This window comes from Rhea pennata, chromosome 21 (assembly GCF_028389875.1).
Source record: "Rhea pennata isolate bPtePen1 chromosome 21, bPtePen1.pri, whole genome shotgun sequence".
NCBI classification, from domain to species: domain Eukaryota; kingdom Metazoa; phylum Chordata; class Aves; order Rheiformes; family Rheidae; genus Rhea; species Rhea pennata.
The window spans coordinates 3,776,619-3,798,029 of NC_084683.1; the positions used below are offsets into that span (position 1 = coordinate 3,776,619).

General features: G+C 52.3%; 1 pseudogene; it reads left to right on the forward strand.

Moving 5' to 3' along the window:
* LOC134149734 (DNA polymerase epsilon catalytic subunit A-like) overlaps positions 1-15,235 on the forward strand; it is a 41,629-nt pseudogene extending 26,394 nt beyond the window's left edge.
* Positions 15,236-21,411: the final 6,176 nt, after the last annotated feature.

Here is a 21,411-nt window from a genome sequence, read left to right on the forward strand (position 1 = left end):
AGAGCTAATGCATCTCTGCTTTGGCAGAGTTGCCACTTGCTCTAGCATTATCTGAAAACATGTCAGTGTGTGAAAGGAGGAAGGGCTCATGTGCCTGGTGTCATGCTCATCTCTGCTCCGTGGCAGGATTCTGAAGAGCATGGTGGTGAGCTGGGTGAAGGAGATCACACAGTATCCCAACATCTATGCAGACAACCAGGTGATTCGTTTTTACCGCTGGCTCTGCTCTCCTTCCTCACTGCTTTATAACCCAGCTTTGCATCGCCCTCTGCACAACATGATGAAGAAGCTTTTCCTACAGTAAGTGAAAATGGAGCTTGCCATGCCCTGTGCGTGGAGCAGACGGACATAGCCATGGGTGGGACTCTATTGGCACCCATAGCTGCATCTTTTTGAGCACCTGTGGCACAACCTCTGGAAAGGCCCAGTAACTTGCAGATGCATAGTTGGTCCAACTTTTGTTGGAGTGCCTGCCATACTGTGGTTGGAGCTCCCTTAGATGGCGAGACCTAGGCATTTGACTACTGGCTGTGCTGGAGCAGCACATCCTTCCTGAATTGTATGTTGTGCTGTGGTTTGCTGTTCCCTGTTTAATGGCAGCTAAATAGCAGCAGTTCCTCCAGCCTACTGCCTCCAGATCCTGTGTTCTGCTTGACCGTTAGTGGCTGAGTTCAAGCGTCTTGGTTCTTCAGTGGTTTATGCCAACTTCAACCAGATCATCTTGTGCACCAAGAAATGGCGAATTGAGGATGCCATCGGCTACATGGAGTACATCATCAACAGGTGGGGCACACTTGGCTGCCAAAGGGTACACTCAGCAAGCCAGGCCTGGAGAAAATCTTCTGGAGGCTGACCTAAGACATGGCTCAAGGTGTGGAAGGAGGATGCTGATTCTTGCCTCTTCTTGGTCCTCAGCACTGCATTTCTTGCAAAGTTAGCTTTGGAAGAAAGGGGACAAGGTCACCTGGTTCTTGTGCCATCATGCCCAGAGTAGGGATCTGTCCCTTAACTGTGCTGTATGGGGCAATATTCCGAAAATATCTGTATGATTCAATCTAAAGAGACCTTTAGGAGAATGTGAGCAGTTGCGCTCTGCCCAGTCTCTTATACTCTGGTAGCTCTCAGCATCCCAGCTATGATGTGTGGGCTGCTAAGACAGGCGTCTTGACACAAGAGGCAGTTGAAGCTTGGGTATGATTCCTCTGCAGCCCTTAGTTCTGCTAATGACTGCTCTGCAGCCTTTTGTACTGAGTCCATTCGCTGAAGCATGTTTGGATGTGAGAAGTGAACTGCTCTCTTACTAACATCACCTGCTCCTCATTGCCTCCCATGGAGAAGATTATTAGCTAGGGAAGATGCCAACACTGTGTGTGACTGCAGTCTCTTCCCTCCAGCATCCACTCAAAGGAGATCTTCCACTCTGCCTATTTCCTTCTGCCACTGCTGGAGATTCCTGCTCTGCATGGATCCAGCAAATTACGAAGGTATCAAAGGAAGAGTGCTTCCTAGCGTCCACTCTGGGGAGGTAAGAGATGGGAAGTGCTCAGTCCTGCAGAGACAGGGGTGCTGTGGGTTGAGTTGAGCAGGGAGCTATTGGTTTGGATATAGGGAACTGCTATGACATCACCAACCCAAAACCTGGGCATGGCTTGTGCTCCATTCCAGCAGGACACTAGCAAGAGTCAAGTATTGGATGAGGACAGTGAGGAAGAAGAGGAGAACAAGGAAGAAGAGGAGGAGGATGGAGAAGCAAATGTGGAGGACTTGCTAGGGAATAGTTGGAACATTGTGCAGTTTCTCCCCCAGGCTGCCTCCTGTCAGAACTGCTTCCTGATGATTGTGTCAGGTGAGTGCAGTCTGCTGCTCACCTGGTTCTACTTTGAATGTTACCTCTGGTGACTAGAGCTATCCCCACCCTGCTGCTGCCCAAGCCATATGCACAGCATTCCCCACAGCTTCTTGAAGCTCTCTGTGCTACTGAGGAGGTTCTGATGTTGATCCCAAGAACCCCTTACAGTCAAAGACTGCACTGTGCTGGATGTGGTACAGAAGGGACCACCTCCATGTCTGTAAATGTCATTGTTTGGGTGGATTCAGCGCCAGTGTGAACTCTCTCAGAGAGGGGAAGAAGGTCACTAGTTCCTGATTAGTCATTGGTGCCCCAGGAGAGTCGACAAGCACAGTAGTGCTTGTGCCACTCTCTCATCGTGGACTGCATCTGGAGCTTTTCTTGTGTGTCTCTGCAGCCTACATTGTGGCTGTGTACCACAGCATGAAGGAGGAGCTGCGGTGCAATGCCCCTGGGAGCGCTCCCATCAAGAGGAGGACCACGAGCCAGGTGTCCCAGGAGGCATTGGGAGAGACGGGAGCTATGCCTGGTGAGTACGGTTAGCCACAGTTAGCCATGGGAGAGCTGTGAGCAGCACTGCTGGGCCAGTCCTGCAGCAGGAAGAGAGCTGCCCTCCTTGCTGTCCCCGTATGCTTCCATATGGATCAAGAGCTCTCTCTGCTCCTCCTCTCCAGGCATGATCACTTTCTCACAGGATTACGTGGCCAACGAGCTCACGCAGAGCTTCTTCACCATCACTCAGAAGATCCAGAAGAAGATGTCTGGTTCCCATAATGCCACTGAGCCCTCAGACATGTTCCCAGTGCTACCTGGCTCCTACTTGCCACTCAACAACCCAGCTCTAGAGTTCATCAAATACGTCTGCAAGGTTAGTGGGGTGGGCCGTGTTTTTTTTTTTTCTTTTTTTCTTTTTTAAAAAGAAAAACTGTTGCAATTCTGCAATCAGTTTGTTTTGCCCAGCTAGCACTCGTCTAGGACCATCTTCTCTGCTGGTGGCCTTACCTAACACTTTCTCCTGTAGGTGTTGTCCCTGGATGCCAGAATAACTAACCAAGTAAACAAACTGCGCTGGGACCTGCTACGCCTCATTGAGGTAGGTGAGTTCTCAGAACAAGCCCAGTTTCGGGTCCCTTGCCGCTCCTATGTGCTCCCTGAAGTCATCCGCAGGAACTGCAATTTTTGCAGGGACTTGGACCTGTGCAAGGACCCTGCCCTCTCACAGGTACAGCCTTCCTTTCCCAGGAAATCCCTTTTGCCCTGGCTGCATGCATGAAGTCCCTCTTGGGGACACCAGAGGCCCTAGCATGGTTGTGCTCTTGGCCTGTCGTGAACTCACGTTGTCCGTCTTTCTCTCTCTCTCTCAATCCTTTGGCTTTGAAGGTTCCATGACAGTGATAAACCTGCCTTCAGGGTTATTTTCTGCTCATCCCCTTTCCTAGCTGCCTGTGACAGTTTGAGATGTGCTGGTGCTTTGGCTGATGCTTTATCCCCTCCCGAAATTGGTTATGGCTTCCTGGCATTCGGGGCTTTCTGAATGCTCTTGTTAGGCTGCGAGGGCTGAGGCTGCACCATGCTTTCTCTTGAGAAGAGTCACACTTGTGTTCATCTCCTTTCTCTCTGCCCCTAGGATGGGTCAGTGCTGCCCAGTTGGGTATGCTCCAACTGCCAGGCCCAGTATGACTTGGATTCCATTGAAATGGCACTGGTGGAAGCGCTGCAGAAGAAGCTAATGGCCTTCCGGCTGCAGGACCTGGTGAGTGCTGGGCTGCCACGCTGCAGGAGCCTGCCCTTGATGTGGCAGGCTGCAGCAGGAGGGCTGAGGCTGCTCTCTGCTCCTTGGAACCAGAGCAGCCCAACCTTACCTCTGTGACTGATGTGATTCAGTGGGGATATGATGAGGAGAGTTTGGCTCGAGCGCTCTCCACTTCTTCTCTGCACATAGCTGCAGCCTTTTGCTGGCTGGCTGAGGCTTGACCCATTGACCTTGCGTCAGTGGTGTGTCCCCAGAGAGCCCTGTCAAAGGACTGAGCTGCTCAGCCTTGTCTGCTATCCCAGCTAAAACCCCTTTGCCTCTAGGTGTGCAAGAAGTGTCATGGTGTGAAGGAGACACTTAGGCCTGTGTACTGCAGCTGTGCTGGAGATTTTGCCCTCACCATTTCCTCCCCGGTATGTATGCATCCTGCCACCACGTCCGGCCTCCTGCGAGCAGCTCCCTGTAATAGCCAGTGAAAAACCCTGTGATAACTTGTGCCTTTCGGCCCATCTGGCACAAGTTCATCTCTCTGTGCTTTCTGGCTGTTTATTCATTGCTTTATGCCCAAGCCAGCCAGTCCTGCCTGAGCAGCTTGCAGAGCTTCTCCTGGCATGCACACCTGTGGATAGCACGGCTGCAGCGTGGCAATGCTGGATCCCAGGGATTTCTACATCTGCAGGAGATGGGTAATGCTTGGCTGCTGAAGGAAGTGGGTGGCAGAGCTCTGCCTGTGCTTTCTGCCAACCGCAAAGGCCTGCCCTGCACGGGCAAGGTAGCCGTGAGGTGCAAACCTCAGTCCAGGGAGGCTGGCTCTCCTGAGACTGCCCTGCTGGGGCGCTCTGCTTGCCTGTGCAGATCAGCATGGCAAGGGCTGTTTGAGGTAGCTGCCGTGGCTCCTCTGTGGCACCGAGGACCTGACGCTGTCCTCATCCCATCCTTGCCTTTGGGATACTTTCACCTTTCCTGAGCTGTGCAAAGCCCAGATTAGCAGGTTCTGCTGGCAGCCAGAGAGAGCAGGGTGTTGGTGCTTGCCCTGGCACGACTCCCCGCCCACCACCTCCACCCTCTCCTGTGCCACAAAGCAGCTGTGCTGGAGCCTATGCTCTCCAGAAGCTGCTTGGGACCAGGTAACGGAGGGGCCATGCCTGCAGGCTGGGCAAGATACAGCAGAGACCGTGGGCATGTGTTGCTGTACAGGGCAAGGCGAGTGTGGCAGCTCTCTCTTAGTTGTCTGTCCACTCTGCCGGCCTTTGGTGGCTCTGAGATTACCTCCTTGCCCACATTTTGCCCCATACCATGATCTCCTGGAAGTGTGATTTGAAGTGGAGCAGAGGGATAGGAAAGAGGAGGTGCAGCTGGAGCATTGCAGTGCGAGATCCCAGGGACTTCCAGAGCTGCAGGAGATGGATGATACATGCCTGGTGAACAAAGCAGCCCAGCAGAGCCCTTCCCATCCTGCCTGCTGCCCTCAAATACCTCACATGGCAGCAGAGCCCTGTGTCTCCTAGCCCCATGTGCTGGTGCCCACAGATGGTGCTAGGGAGCACTTGTTCCACTCAGGTTCCTGGGGGCCAAGTGTCTGCTTTGGCAAGCCAGCACTAACACACACACACACACACACACACGCACTCTTCAGCAGCAAGCAGTTTATTAGTAAATACTTACAAAGAGACCGACCCGAGGGAAATCTTGAGAAGGACCACTCCAATGCTTGTCCCGATCGTCTGCATGATGAGAGAGAGAGAGCTGGCAGGCACAATCCTTTTGGGTGTCCCCGAGGAGGCAACGTGGCCCTCTGTTGTGAAGCAGCCTCCCTCTCCTTTGGAAAAATTCTGGTACTTATGGTTATTCATGGTAGGCAGAAGTCCCGGCACGTGGGCCCAGCAAGTGCAGGGAGTTTAGCCCAACTCCTCCCCGGTTGCATAACCGGGCTATGACACTGCGCATGTGTGCAGACTTATTTCGGGGGCCACATTGACTCTGGGGGTCACTATTTCATTACTCTTCAACTTGAGACCTTCATGTTGACTGCTTCTCATGGTTATTCTGTGGCTGGGAGCCACCGAATCTATATGTAACCAACCGCTGTTCTTTCTCACAGATTTCCAAGACCTTGTTAGTTACTTATTTGTATTCTGCTTAACACAGCGGTAGTGTTCTAGATACAGCACGGACCATTCCCACCAAGTATCACGTAGTACCGATACAAAAGTTGCAACAGGAACCATTCCCACCAAGTATCACCTAGTATGGATACAGCACTCTGGATCCCAGAGGCGAGGAGATCACTGAGAGCTCCTTTTGCTGTCCTTTCCCTATACATCTGTGTTCATCCTTCAGAAGGGCTACAAGGAATGGGAGACAAAGCCGGAGAGCTCTGTCAGCACTAAAGTCAAGGGTGTGACACAGTCACCAAGCAAGGTGTGGGATGTTGGGGTGTACAGCGCCCACTACCCCCTCCCCCGCATCTGCTCTCCCCCCCAGCCCCGGCCGAGGTGAGGCTCCGACCCTCCTTTCTCCCTTCTCTTCTCTTGTCTTGCTTGCTTTGGGTGGTCTCTTGGAGCAGTAGATGAGCAGCAGACTTTCTGCAAGGGCTTCCCAACTGCTCCTTCATCCACATGGACCAAGCAAAGGAAGCTGTCCTGTGTGGTGGTCCACGCTGCCTGCATGGGGACTCCTGTGTTCCCTCCTCCAGGCCCAGCACTGTCCTTGGCTCCTGATGAGGCAACCATAGCTCCGTCCCAACCACATTGGGACTGCATGTTAGGTCACCTTTGCAGTGCTGTGCTGCAGGCTCAGCAGAGCTTGGCACGTAGCACCAGGCAGGGCCCTATGGCCTTGGCCAGGCAGGCACGCTATGGTCTGCCTGCCCTGACAAGCAGCGTCAGGCCTCTGTGGTTTTGGATGTTCAGGGCAGGAGAGGGCACTCTCAGATCAGGTCAGGGGAAGCTCTGACATTCACCTCACTATTTGCCAGGGCCATTATTGCCAGCTGCAGCTATTTGTAGCAGAGGGCAGATCAGCTTTGTATTGCCCCAAAGCTTGCGGGAAACAGATTGAACCTTGCCAGACTCTACAAGTGAGAAGTGGGAAGAGGAATGTGCCTTTGATGCTGGGCTCCGTCGTTGAGGAGAGGCACTCTCTCAGCCTTTCATCTTTCAAGGCAACCACATGACTTTGGTGGGGCACTTTCAGATGTGGCAGCTGCCCCAGGCCTGTTGCGTGGCCAGAGTGGAGATGGCCTGGTGCCCTGGGGAAGGATCTTAGCTTTTTCAATGGGTGACATGAGAGAGAGGATGAGTTTGCAGTGGTTTTGGCCAAGTGCTTTTGAAATTACCAAGCTGGTCTGTGGATGAGCTTGGGCTGGCCTCGAGCATTGCCAGTGTGGACAAGGCTTGGAGCTGCCACCCAGCATCACCTGGCCAGTTTGTCAGACCTGGCTGATGGCCTCTCTCAGACAGAGAGTCTTGGAGCCTTCCACTATTCCCAGAAGTCTTCTTACAGAGATGTTGAGCCAGATGAATCCCCCCTAGGTGGCAACAGTGAGGCCACATCTGGAATGCAGTGCCCTGTGCAGGGACCACGAGAGCTGCCAGTAAGCTGGAGCAAGTGCAGCAGAGCCCATGAAGATGGTCAGGGCTGGAGAACACAACGTAGGAGAAAAGGCTGAAGGAGCTGCATTTGTCCTGTCTCAGGAAGGGATAATGAAGGGGCATCTAAGACAGTGATCTGGCATCCAGAGCAGGATATGGAGGCAGACTCTTCCTAGAGGTGCTCAGTGAAGGCACGAGAGGTGCCCCTGGGGGAATTAGGACTGGTAGAAAGGAAGCTATTCTTGTGCCTGAGAGTGGTGCAGCCCTGGGAGAGGCACCAGAGAGGTGGGAGCCCTGTGTCCTTGGAGAGGTTCAAGACATAGCTGGACAAGGTCCTGAGCAGCCTGCTTTGCGTGGAGTTAGCCCTGCCTAGAGCAGAGGGGTGGACTAGAGGCCTGCAAACCTCCTGCCCACCTCAGGCTTTCAGCAATCTGTGATTAAAAGCAGCAAGAAGCCGTGGAGAAATGACTTTGAAGGCAAAATGCTTCTTGCTGTTGCACTGAAGCAGATCGGAGCTTTCAGGAGGCAGGTGATTTGGGGATAGTGGTGACCCTGGTGTGAGGACACAGTGCTGGAGTGTTTCCCTGCCACTGACATTCTCGTCAGTATTTGGCTGTTTCCAAAGAGCAAAGGTTGACTCAAGCCTGTTGGGTACATGGGACAGCAGCTCTGCCCTGTGTGCTGCCTGCAGAACTAGCGCCAGATTGAGCAAAGTGCTGCCAGGGGGTGCTTTCCACAGCAGTGCAAAGTCATGGCTTGCATGTCCCTGTGTGAATAGGCATGCGTACGTGGTGGTATGAGCACAGGTGTGAACCTGTGTGCACTGTCCCAGGGTGTGTGTGTGTGTGTGTGTGTGTGTGTGTGTGTCCCCTGTGTGCATGCATGTGCAAATGCATGTGTGCACAGCTGCACGTGACTCTTCATGAGAATGCATGTGGTCTCATCTCCATGTGCATACGCCTGTGTGACCCTGTGTCAAAGCATAGCTCTCCCTTCCTACAAACAGCATGATCTCTCCTGGTTGCTTCCTAGGGTGGGAGCACCTTCTGCATCCTTGCGTGGGTGGAGGTCAGCCCTGCCCAGACGATAGAGACCTGCCCTGAGGTGAGGTGGGCCCAGAAAGAGGAATGGAGAGGATGGCGGGTTACAGAGATGCGTGGAGATATCTGGAGCTGCCAGCAGGGACCCCAGGACAGAGTCAGCGCGGAGCTGCACGCACATGGATGTGATGTTGGTGCCTGTCGCTCTCCTCTGCTGCTACCACTTTGTGGCTGGGATCTGCCTGCATCCCTTGACTTGGGCACTTTTGGGGGCTGCTGAGTGAGGGATCACAGGAGGGGAGATGTGTGGAGACTGAGCGGAGCTTGCTGGCTGATGCAGAGACCTGGGGAATTCTAGTGAGCACAGCTGCCCCTGGCTCAGTTCCCATGCAAGGAAATGGAGAAGAGGGTTGATTGTCTACTCTGGAGGACGCACCAAGGAAAGCCATGCTAGAGTAGGGCCACCGCAGGCACTCTTAACAGCTGCTTATCCCAGGCAGCTTGCAAGGGCTGGCACCTGTGCAGAGATGGGGAAGCACATGGGGTATCCCGTTCCCTCTGCAGCCACAGCATAGGACTACCAGGTGCATGTCCTGTTCTCATCATGTCCCCCATGACCCTGCAGGGGCTAACAGTTTGCAGTGCTGTATGCAACTGCGACCATGACTGCACCCCTGGCGACATGGACATGTTGGGCCACGGGGAGCTGGGCATGTGCAGGGACAAGTGATCTGTGCAGCACTGCACACTGGGCAGGATCCCATTTGCCAGGAAGTTCAGCGGTGTGTGTTCATCCTCCCAGGGCAGAAGACAGGGCGCTGCGTGCCCAGTGCTGGTGGCACCGAGAAGAGCTGTGAGATGCTGGCTTGGTGTCTAGCAGAGGAAGTGAGTGTCGGGTGCGGGCCCCAAGGATGTGTCCTGGCCCTGGGGAGGATAGTTCTCTGCTAGGATGGAACAGGCACCAGAAGGCTGGCCCATCTTCAAGGTCCCATTTGACACCAAGGGATGCTCTGGGCAGGACACCTCTAAGGTGCTCTTGAGAGTTTTGGCCCCTTCAGCAATAGGCCCTGGCCTAGGGAGGGGGTGCCATGGCACAGGGATGCCACTTCCCAATGGCAGCATGGGAGCGGACTCTTGCCCTTTCTGCAGTGACCTGGGGCAAGCTTGGGGCAGCGTGGGGCATGTGGACACAGAGCAAGGGGCTGGCAGGCGTCCCGGGCCATGGACCGAGCACGGCCCTGCAGCGGGAGGTGCAGGTGCCCTGTGGTGCTGGGCACAGGGGCTGCAGCAGGGCTGGCAGCCCCGGGGCCTTGTGCCAATGCTGGGCCGGCAGACGGCTGGCAGGGAGGCTGCAGCACAGCCCCGGGGCCCCCGTGTGACCCGGCAATGCAGTCACAGTGCCTGCGGCACAAGCAGGGCTAGAAGCCGCCCGCGCCCCTGCTGCTCTGCCATTTAGGTTCCCAGTGGCCTGGTATCCGCTTTGGCAAGTCAGCACTAATGTTGGAGAAATCCTGTGAAAAAACCTTGCAAATAGTTAACAGGACTCAAGGACAAGGCAGAAAGAAAAACAGTACTGCAAAGGATAACGAGCTCTGGCTAAATAACCTTGATGAAACCACAGCACTTTGAAGAATGCGAGGGGGAGGTAAGACAAAAACATCAGAGTAACCCAGAAGTCACTTTAGGTTCATTAAGGCTTATTAACATATTAAACTAGACACCCCTAAATGAATAATGAGATTGAAATGACAAGATAATGATGTTACAACCTCTTCTTCGCTTCCTATGCTAATTAACAGGAATGTGAAAGTGCAAGCACAGAACGATTACCTGATGTAATGAAACTGTAACCAATAGAAAGATTTGTATAAAGTACTCCCTGAAAAGTGTGTATAAATCAAGAATGAGAGGGGGAGAAAGTGTGCCAGCGTTGTGGATTTATCACCTAGCACCCATCTCTGCAGAAATGAAATAAACAAACATCTCGACCCTGTGTGTCTATTGGGTGCTTGCACACCGGGTAACAGAACCCAGATTTGGGACAACACATACAGTGTCTCATCTCCAGGACAGTGCTTTTTGGCATGTCCTGACTTCATGAGGAGACACCCTGGATCCATACCAATTGGAGAATGTTGCTCTCCCTTATTCTACAAGCTGAAAAAGAAGCAGAAGCAGCAGAAGCTGCAGAAGCAGAAGAATAATAAGAAGAAAGCGCACTAGAAGCAGAAAGACGGGCGTATTAGGGAAGACTGTCTTTCAGCTACACTCCCCAAACCTCTGCAATTAGCCGTACAAGCCTTGAAGAAAATTATAGGGAGAGTGGTCGTTCATCAGGGCTTTCTGCATTTTAATGAGCCCCATGGGGTTCTGCTGCTGAGTGCATGGACTCAGCTTCTGAGAGCAGATTGAACCAAATGGTCAAGAAGTCAAAGTCAGAAGCCCAGCCCAAAGGTTTGCAGAGCGTGAATGGATCCCCCTGAAGGCCATTAGCAACAAGGGGGGCTGATGAGAGCAGAACATTGTGATCCCCAATCACAGGCAGGCAGAGGAAAAGCACAGGTGGCTCTGACACCACGTAGCCCCTTCCTGTGTTTCATCAAGCAAAATGGCCAGGCATGGACACCCAGCCCCTGGGAAGGGAGGTCCTTTCTGTTGCACGTTGCTCAGGGCTCTTCCTGGGGGCAGTGTGAGGGTGGGGGCGTGCAATGGCGAGTGCAGGGCAAGGACACAACACCTTGCAGGCTGCCCAGTGGGGCGAGAGAACGGCAAGGCCCCGGTGTCTCCTGGTCGGCCCTGGTGACAGACACAACAGCCCTAGCCGAGGGGACCAGGACTTGCCCCTTCTGCTTGTAAAACCGCATGAAGGTGCCGCTGGCCGAATCCCCGGGCTTCTCAGGATTCCGCCAGACGGAAGCTCCTTGGTGTCAGCTGTTCATGTGTGCGCGCAGACGGCTCACCCACACTTTGTGGTACCTCTGACAAGATAACAGTGGGCAGAACTAACTGCAGCACAGCACCACTACTAGCAGGCGGTGCTAGTGAATGGCATTGCTGGCCAAGGTAGGAATTACCATCTCAAAGGCATCTCAAAAACACCAGAGGAGGGTTCAAGACAAGCAAAACCTTTCCCTGTGGGGAAAGGGCAAACAGAGACGGGCTGTTTGGAGGCAAGGCTATGTGGATGGCAAGAGGGAAGAACTTAGACTGGGGAAAAGAGCGAGAAAGAGACTAAGAGCTGAAGCAAAACAGGACCCAGGGCAGATAGTGCTTGTGTCTGATGTACTTCCATGGTCTCACAGAACCTCAGTGCTTTCCCTAACATCAGCAAGAGAAGAGCCGGAGCGAAAGGAATCACAGGCTCGCTGAGGCAAGGCAGGACCTCCGGCGGCCTCTTGCCCAACCTCTGTCTCCCAGCAGGGTCAGCTATGGTGGCAGAGTAGGTTTCCCAGGCCCTGAGGTACTCTTGAAAGCTCTTCTCCAGGCTGAGCAAGCTCCCTTGCCTCACCCAGCAAGCACTTCCGATCCCCAGCCATCTTGGGAGCAGTCCATCGAACTCACTCACCCATTCCAGGTGCATCTGCTGACCCTTTCAACCCGCGATGAGTTTTAGCAGTTAGCTGTGGTCTGCAGAAAGGTCCCAGGGAGGAGGGAGGCAGTACCCCAGCTCATACTAGGCCTCAGCGACTTGTAGACCAGTTGGACAGGCATCAGTCTGCATGCTGAAGGAACTGGCTGTTGTCATGGCGATGCTGGAGCGATGCTGAGAGGAAACCCCTGCAAATAGTTAACACGACTCAAGGCCAAGGCAGAGAGAAAAACAGCATTGCAAGGGATAACCAGCTGCAGCGGAATGACCTTGCTGAAACCACAGCACGTCAAAGAATGTGAGAGGTAGGCAATTCAAAAACAGAGGTATAACCCACAAGTGACTGTCGGTTCATGAAGGCTTATTAACATGTTATCCTAGACACCTCTAAATGAATAATGAGATGGAAATGCTGTGATAATGATGTCACCGCCTCTTCTCCACTTTGTATGCTAATTAACAGGAAGATGAAAGCGCAAGCGCAGAGCAAATAATGAAATTGTAACCGGTAGGAAAATTGGTATGAAGTACTCCCTGAAATGCAAGTATAAAACTTCGGGAGGTTCCTGAGCTCTGGAAGAAAGCAGACATCACTCCTACCCGCAAGCATGGCAAGAAGGCAGATGCAGGCCTGCCAGCCTGTCTGCCTGTCAGCCTCAGCTTGATCCCTGAGAAGGTGATGGAGAAAATCCTCCCCGGAGCCCTCTCCACACATATTTTCCCCAGAAGGGGACTGGGAATACTCAGCATGGCATAGGAAAGGTAATCCTACAATGAATGGATGGGCTCAGTGGATAAGGGCAGTAAGGCAGCGGGTGCTGTTTATGGGGCTTTTGTAAGTGGTTGATACACCAGAGAGTTGTGCAGCCATTCAGGGGGATCTCACTTTAATGAATGACTTCTACTCCAAAATGCACGGGGAGCCCCGGGAACCACACAGAGCGGTCACAGCTGGGTAGCTGCTAGACACCCAGGTTGGACGGCCAGCCCGGAGTCACTCCGCGTCCCCTAAAGGCCCCTTTCACAGAATGGGTAAGGTTGGAAGGGACCTCTGGAGATCTTCTAGTCCAACCCCCCTGCTCAAGCAGGGTCACCTACAGCAGGTTAGACAGGGGTGCATCTGGGCGTGCTTTGAATAGCTCCAGAGAAGGAGATTCCACAACCTCTGTGGGCAACGTGTTCCAGTGCTCTGTCACTCTCACAGTAGAGAACTCCCTCCTCATATTCAGGCAGAACTGCCTGTGTTTCGGGTTGTGCTCGTTGCCTCACGTCCTGCCGCATGGCACTACTGACAAGAGTCCGGCCCCATCCCCTTGACACTCTCCCTTCAGATCCTTATACACATTGAGGAGAGTTACACACTTGGTCAGACTAGAGCTATTTCTTCATCTCGACTGTACCCAACTCAAGTGGCAACCGGCTGCAAAGCAGCTAGACATCGTTGACAAAGGGCAATATGCATGTCCGGCCCTGACTGGATTGGTCAGTGGGTAGAGAGCACCCTTTGAGGCTGCTCTCACGTGCTCTGCAAGTTCCCTGAGTCCTCACCAGATCTTCCACAGGTGCTCTTACTACACATGGGCACATCTGAATGCATGCAAAAAGAGCCAGTGCGGGAAAAGGAACATCACAGACAACATTGCTGCTGCTGCCTAGACCCTCATGAGGTTCTAACCTCTTCCTAATGCACCCCAGGATACCTGTGGCCACCTTGGCCACAGGGGCACATTGCTGGCTCATAATCAACTTGTCATCCACCAGCACTCCCAGGTCCTTCCCTGCAGAGCTGCTTTCTAGCAGATCAGCCCCCAGCTAGTACTGGTGCCTAGCTTTATTCCTCCCTTGGTGCAGCACTCCACACTTGCCCTTGTCAAACCTCAGGATGTTCTTCTCTGCCCCACTCCCCAGCCTGGCCAGGTCTCTATGAATGGCAGCACAGCGCTCAGCTGTATCAGCCACTCCTCCTAGCTTGGTATCATCAGCAAACACGCTGAGGAGGCACTCTGTCCCTTCAACCAGGTCATTGATGAGCAAGCTGAACAGGATGGGACCAAGTCCTGAGCCCTGAGGAACTCCACTAGCCACAGGCCTCCAACTAGACTCCGCACAACTGACGACAACCGTCTGAGCTCTGCCGTTCAGCCAGTTCTCAATCGTCAATCAACCTCACAGTCCACTCTTCCAACACACACTTCCTGAGCTTGCCTGGGAGGATGTTACGGGAGACAGTGTTGAAAGCCTTGCTGAAGTCAAGGTACACCATGTCTACTGCTCTTCTCTCATCTACCCAGCCAGTCATGCCATCATAGAAGGCTATCAGATTTCCCCTTAAGCATGTTTTCTCCTTCGTGAATCCATGCTGACAACTCCTGGTCACCCTCTTTTCCTCCATATGCTTGGAGATGGCATCCAGAATGAGCTGTTCTATCACCTTTCGAGGGATGGAGGTGAGGCTGACTGGCCTGTACTTACCTGGGACCTCTTTCTTGCCCCTTTTGAAGACTGGAGTGACATTGGCTTTCTTCCAGTCCTCAGGGACCTCTCCTGTTCTCCAGGACCTTTCAAAGATGATGGAGAGTGGTCTGGCAAGAGCATCTGCAGCTCAGTACTCGTGGGTGTATCCTATCAGGACCCATGGGTTTGTGAACATTAAGCTTGCCCAGAAGATCTCTAATCCGATCCTCCTGAAGCAAGGGAAGTCTTCCTTTCTACAGACTTTCTCCCTTGTCTACAGCCTTTGGGATTCTTGAGGGCTGCTGTTAGCAGTGGAGACTGAAGCAAAGAAGGCATTCAGTAATTCTGCCTTCTCTGCAGCCTTCGTTACCAGGGCTTTTGCCCCATTCAGCAGCAGGACCACATTTTCCCCAGCCTTCCTCTTGCTGCTGATGTATAGGAGGAAGCCCTTGTTGTTGTCCTTAACATCCCACACTGGACTTAATTCCAGCTGGGCCTTAGGCTTCCTTGTCGCATCTCTACATACTCTGACAGCATTCCTATAATCCTCCCAAGTAGCCTCTTCCTGCTTCCACATTCTGTGTACTTTCTTCTTCTGTCTGAATTTGGCCAAGAGCTCTTTGCTTATCCATGCTGGTGTCCTGCCCCATCTGCTGGACTTCTTTCTCCTTGGGATGCCCCACTCGAGCTTGGAGGAAGTGATGCTTGAATACTAGCCAGCTCTCTTGGACCCCGCTTCCTTCTAGGGCCTTAACCCATGAGACTCTACCAATTAGGTCTCTGAAGAGCCTGAAGTCCACTTTTCTGAAGTCCAGGGTTGCAGGACTGCAACCCTGCAAGTCTGCTTGTTGCCCTAGTTCTTACCTGCAGGATCCTCAACTCCACCACCTCATGGTCACTGAAGCCAAGGCTGCCCCCAACCTTCATATCTACAACCAGTCCTTCTTTGTTGCTTAAGACAAGGTCCAGCAGGAAAACCTTCCTCGTAGGCTCCACCACCACCTGTGTCAAGAAGTTATCATCAATGTACTGCAGGAGCCTCCTGGACTGTTTGTGCCTAGCTGTGCTGTCCTTCCAGCAGATGTCAGGGTGGTTGAAGTCTCCCATGGGAACCAGGGCCTGTGATTGGGAGGCTACTTCCAGCTGTCTGTGGAAGGCCTCATTGACTTCATCTTCTTGGTCAGGTGACTTGTCTTAGACATCCATAATGGGGTCCCCATGCTAGCCTGCCCTTTGATCTTCACCCATAAGCTCTCGACTGCCTCCTCCTCCACTCCTATGCAGAACTCGAGGCATTCCAATTGCTCTCTCACATAAAGAGGAACTCACCACCTTGCCTTCCTGGCCTGTCTTTCCTAAAACGCACGTAGCCATCCACAACCGCATTCCAGTCATGTGAGCTATCCCACCATGACTCTGTATTATCAGCTCCATTACATTTCGAGCTTTACAAACCTTTTAGTTTTCCTATACCTCTGGCGTGTTTAGTGTTCTCCAGCATCTGTCATAGGTGTAGAACCGCTATGCTCCAAGAAATTCTTCTCCTTAACAAATGATGAGTTCTCAAGTTCAGCGCAACCAGCCGGCACAGCCCAACACTCTTCAAAGCCTCAGGCTGGGAGCAGACAGGCTGGGGAGCATCTATGCTGAAAAAGACAAGAGGATTTTGGCACACCAAAGGCAAAGGAAGAATCACAGAATCGTTGAGGTTGGAAGGGACCACTGGAGATCCTCTAGTTGAACCAGCCTGCACAAGCAAGGTCACCTACAGCACGTTAGATGGGATTGCATCTGGGCTGGGGGACCCAGCGCATCCCCTCAGGTACAGGACAGAGGCTCCCAGAGGTGACTAGCCTCAAAAATGGGCAGAACCCCTTCTCAATGGTGCCCAGCCTTGGTCCTGGCTCTGCTCTATCTGCACCCTGTGTGTGTGTGGGGGGGCACCATTCAACCACTGTTCCAGTCCATGCCATGGGAGATGCTGTCCTAGGCTGTTCCCTGCGCAGGGATGGGGAGCTGTTACAAGTTTCACATGGGTTTGTGCTTCCCAAGGAACACCTTTTTGCTTAAAAAATGCAGTTAGCCAAATTGTAATTAGAGAATACCTTCACCTGCTTTCTTGTTTGGACGCCAGAGGATTAATAGCTGAATTAAAAAACAACTACAAAAAAAAAAAAAAATCCACTCCAAATTTTGTCTCTCTTGCCTCTACTAGCTAACTGGGCATTGAAAACTTATCCATGATTGTTAATCATCAAGGAACAAATCTAGTACCTAAGCTCCAAGGAAATTAAAAGGAAAAAAAAAAAGTCCTGAAAGGGGATATTCTACTTCAAAATGAAGTAACCTTTTTAAAGGTTGGGCAGGAGCTGTGAGCACAGAAGCGGTGCCTGCAGTTACCTTGTGATACCTCCAACAAGCAATCCTTTCTGCCCCTATAACTACAAAAAAGAGGTTCATGCCCGCGGAGCCCTTGGCTGAGCAGCTCTGCTCATGTGGACACACCAGCACTGCACAGCACTTGTATAAATCCACAGATCTGCATTTACCCCTCTGGCCTTTGCACTTCCTTTCCCACAGCCCTCTGTAGCCCATTACCCACAACAGGCACACACGAGTGCTGCCTGGTCCACATTTACTGCACAACCAGGCAGGTTGTGGCACCATGCAGAGGGCCATTGACAGGCTGGAGAAAGGGGCAGAGAGGAACCTCATGAAGTTTGGCAATGGGAAATGCCAAGTCCTGCACATGAGAAGAAAAATCCCCAGGCATCAGGACACGTTGGGGACTGACCAGCTGAGGAGCAGCTTTCCAGAGAAGGACCCAGGGATCTGGGTGGGCAAGTTGGCCATGAGCAAGCAACACGTCTGTGTGAAAAAGACGGCCGACAGTGTGGCTGTTGTGAGGAAAAGGAAGTGCAAGGGGTCTTGTATCTGGATGCACATCAACAGAAATGCCAGGACTAAGGAAAGTGCAGAACAGACTCATGGACACCCCTTCTGCCCACTCCTGGTCTAGCACTAGTCTTTACTTCTTCACATCAGGAAACTGTTTTCCCAAAAGAAACTAAACAATCCCCCAATACCTACAGTACTTGCACCAGACCAAGCGAGCACCCCCAGCATTTGGTGCTCAGACCTCTGCTGAGCAGCTGCTTTTCCCAGGCTCTCTGACTCAGGAGAGAGAGTGAAATCCTCCCACAAGGGCAGCCCGAGCAACAAGCACATGGACAAATTCAGTTGCACAAAGTAGATGAGGTGGTTGCAGCATCCAGGCCCCTCTGCTGTAGTCCTTCAACCTCCTGTCAGCGGCATCACAGATGCCTCCATCCTGATATCCTGACTAGCGATTTCTTCTTCTTAATGCACATGGCATGAAAAGAACAGATCTGGAATTTAAACCCCTCTTTCTTTCCCTTCCACATCCACAAACACTGAAAACAACCGAGACAATCTAGTTGTTGCTAGCAACCCTCTGGCTTCTTCATTGTTTTCTCTGAACGGTTGTTTTGAGTGTGAGTTTTGTTGTTTTCACAGAATGACAAAATAGATGATATTGGCAGGGACCTCTGGAGATGCCCTGGTCTAACCCCCCTGACCAAGCAGGGGGGCTTAGAGCAGGTTGCCCAGGACTGGGTCAGGCAGGTTTGGAGTATCTCATCAAGCCAAGACTCCACAACTTCTCGAGGAACCTCTTCCAGCACTTACCTACCCTCAGAGTGAAAAAGTGTTTTTCTGCCCTCAGGTGGAAAGTCATGATTTGCCATTTTGTGCCCAATGCCTCTCTTCCTCTTGCTGGGTGCTAGAGAACCACTCAGAGTCATGATCTCCATCTTCCTTACACCCTCCCGTCAGATATTTAGATACCTGGAAAGGATCCCCACCAGCAATCTGCTTTACAGCAGAAACAGTCCCAGCTTTCTCAGTGTCTCCTCCTACGGGAGATGCTCCAACCCTTCAGTCATCTTTGTGACCCCACAGCACCAACATCTCTGACACTCACAGCAACAATAGACATGACCCAGGGAAATGAGGAGGGCAAACAGGGACAGGTTTGGAGCTACAGATACAGAACAAACCTCTCCTCAAGGACTGTTAGAAAGAGACAATCCACACAACCACAAGAAATCATCTTACAACCACAAACAGCAGCCATGGGCTTGGCACTGGCCAACAGAAACTACTGCAAAAATGACCTCACTGGCAGGCACTGACCTGTCGGACTCTGCAGCATAAGGGACCTCACAAGCACAAACACCAGCCGTGTTACTAGCAGTGACCTAGCAGTCACTAGCAGTGATCTGGGCCTCAGGCAGAAGTAACCAAACAGCCTGATAGAGCAGACACAGCCATAGCACTGGCCTGTCAGGGCCTCAGGCAGAAGTGACCGCACTGCCACAAACCGTAGCCATGCACCTATAAGAAACCCATGAGGCACTCAGGAAGAGGCGGCCTCACAAGCAGCTGTGGACCTAGCATGAGCCTCTGTGGCACGGAGGTAAAAGCGACCTCACAATCACAAGCAGCAGCCAGGGCCTAGCAGCGACCCATCTGGCACTGAGGAAGAAGTGACCCCAGAAACACAAAGAGCAGCCATGTGAGCAACGCTGGCCTAACAGACACACTGAGGCAGAAGTGACCTCACAGCTACAAACAGCAACCAGGGGCCTGCCAGTGACCCCTAACAGGGTCACTGCTGCACAAGCCACCTCACAACCACAGACAGCAGCCATGCGCCTATCACTGGCCTATGAGGGCCTGAGGCAGAAGGGGCCTCACAAGCTAAAGAGCAACCATGGGCCTGCCAGGGCCCTGTCAGGCAGAGAGGCTGAACTGACCTCACAACCACAAAGAGTGATAATGTGTCTCCTTGTTGTCTGTCATTTACAGATGCAGAACCATTTCAAATATGTATCAAAGGAATTTAATTGAAGCTTGCCTATCCCATTCTCAGGAAGTGGTGACTTCACAGTCTTCATCAAAGCCACCTGCTGGCATATCGGACAGCATGGCAATAGCGACCTCACAAGCAAAAGCAGCAGCTAGGTGCCTACCACTGGCCTCTCACATACTTAAACAAAAGTGTCCTCACACTCTGCATTGAAGCCATGCTCGTGCTGTGGCCTCTCATGGACAGAGGCACAAAAGTCTCAGAAGCACAAACAGCACTAATTTCTGTACCGCGGCTCTACCAGGTACTCATGCAGAACCAGAACTCAGAACTAGAAACAGCAGCAATGGGTCTGCTGATGGCCTGTCAGATTCTTCAGCAACAATGATGCTCTAGTTAGATTCCCGGGGGCCAAATGTCCTGTTTGGCAAGCCAGCACAAACTCTCTCTCACACACAAACACTCTTCAGCAGCAAGCAGTTTATTAGTAGATACTTACAAAGAGACGGACTCGATGGTAGTCTCGAGAAGGACCACTCCAATGCTTGCCCCGATCATCTGCATGATGAGAGAGAGAGTCGGCAGGCACAATCTTTTCAGGCATCCCTGAGGAGGCAACGTGGCCCTCTGCTGTGTAGCAGCCTCTCTCTCCTCTGGAAAAATTCCGGTATTTATGATTGTTGGCAGTAGGCGGGAGTCCCGGCACCTGGGGCCAACAAGTGCAGGGAGTCCAGCCCAACTCTGCCCTGGTTGTGTAACCAGGCTATGATACTGCGCACACGTGCAGACTTATTTTGGGGGCCACATTGACTTTGGGGGTCACTATTTCATTACTCTTCAACTTGAGACCTTCATGTTGACTGCTTCTCAGGGTTATTCTGTGGCTCGAAGCCACTGAATCTATATGTAACCAACCGCTGTTCTTTCTCACAGATTTCCAAGACCTTGTTAGTTACTTATTTGTATTCTGCTTAACACAGCGGTACTATTCTAGGCACTAAAAAGTTACAATACTAGACCATTCTCACCAAGTATCAGGTAGTATAGATACAAAAGTTACAACATGGACCTTTCCCACCAACTATCACCTAGTACAGATACAAAGGACAACAGAATCTGCATTGAAGGAATGTGCTTCGATGTTGCTGGACTACCAGGCCCTAAGCACAAGGGCAAAAGGAACCATGTGCTTGATGTTGTCTAATCAGGTACTGAAGCAAAAGTCACCCCACAAGTACAAAAAGGAGCACTGTGTCCACTAGTGGCCTAGCAGACACTGAGGCCAACACAAACATCAGCAATATGCATCAAGCGGGACTGCCAGCTCCTGAGGCTGAAGTGACGTCACAGGCATCCATGGAGCCATAGATCTGCCTGGCCTGTTAGGGACTCAGGCACAATTGCCCTAAACTCCACTTCCACCTCAGCCTCTAAGAGGCCAGCTGCAAGCACGTGGCTCAGGGGATGGTTATGGTGTAATTTCTGCCTGAGCACCTGAACCTCCTGAGCTTCAACAAGGGCAAGTGCAGAGTGCTGCATCTAGGGAGAAATAACCCTAGGCACCAGTACTAGCTGGGGGCTGACCTTCTGCCGAGCAGCTCTGCAGAGAAGGACGTGTGAGTGGTGGTGGACAACAAGCTGACCATGAACCAGCCTTGTGCCCTTGTGGGCAAGAAGGCCAATGGTGGTGCATTGATGGTGCATAATGCATCCTGGGGTGCATTACGAAGAGTGTTGTCAGCAGGTCGAGGGAGGTGATCCTGCCCCTCTCCTCAGCCCTGGGGAGGCCTCATCTCAAGTACTGTGTCCAGTTCTGGGCTCCCCAGCATAAGAGAGACATGGAGCTACTGAAGAGAGTCCAGCATAGGGCTACGAAGATGATTAGAGGGCTGGAGCATCTGCCCTATGAGGAACGTCTGCGAGAGCTGGACCTCTTCAGCCTGGGGAAGAGAAGACTTAGGGGGGGGATCTTATCAATGTGTATAAGTACCCGAAGGGAGGGTGTCAAGGGGACGGGGACAAACTCTTTTCAGTTGTCTCGTGTGACAGGACAAGAGGCAATGGGCAGAAATTGAGGCACAGGAAGTTCCACCAGAACGTGAGGGAGAATTTCTTCACTGTGAAGTGACGGAGCACTGGAACAGGCTGCCCAGAGAGGTCGTAGAGTCTCCTTGTCTGGAGATATTCAAGGCCTGCCTGGATGCAACCCTGTCTAACATGCTGTAGGTGACCCTGCTGAGCA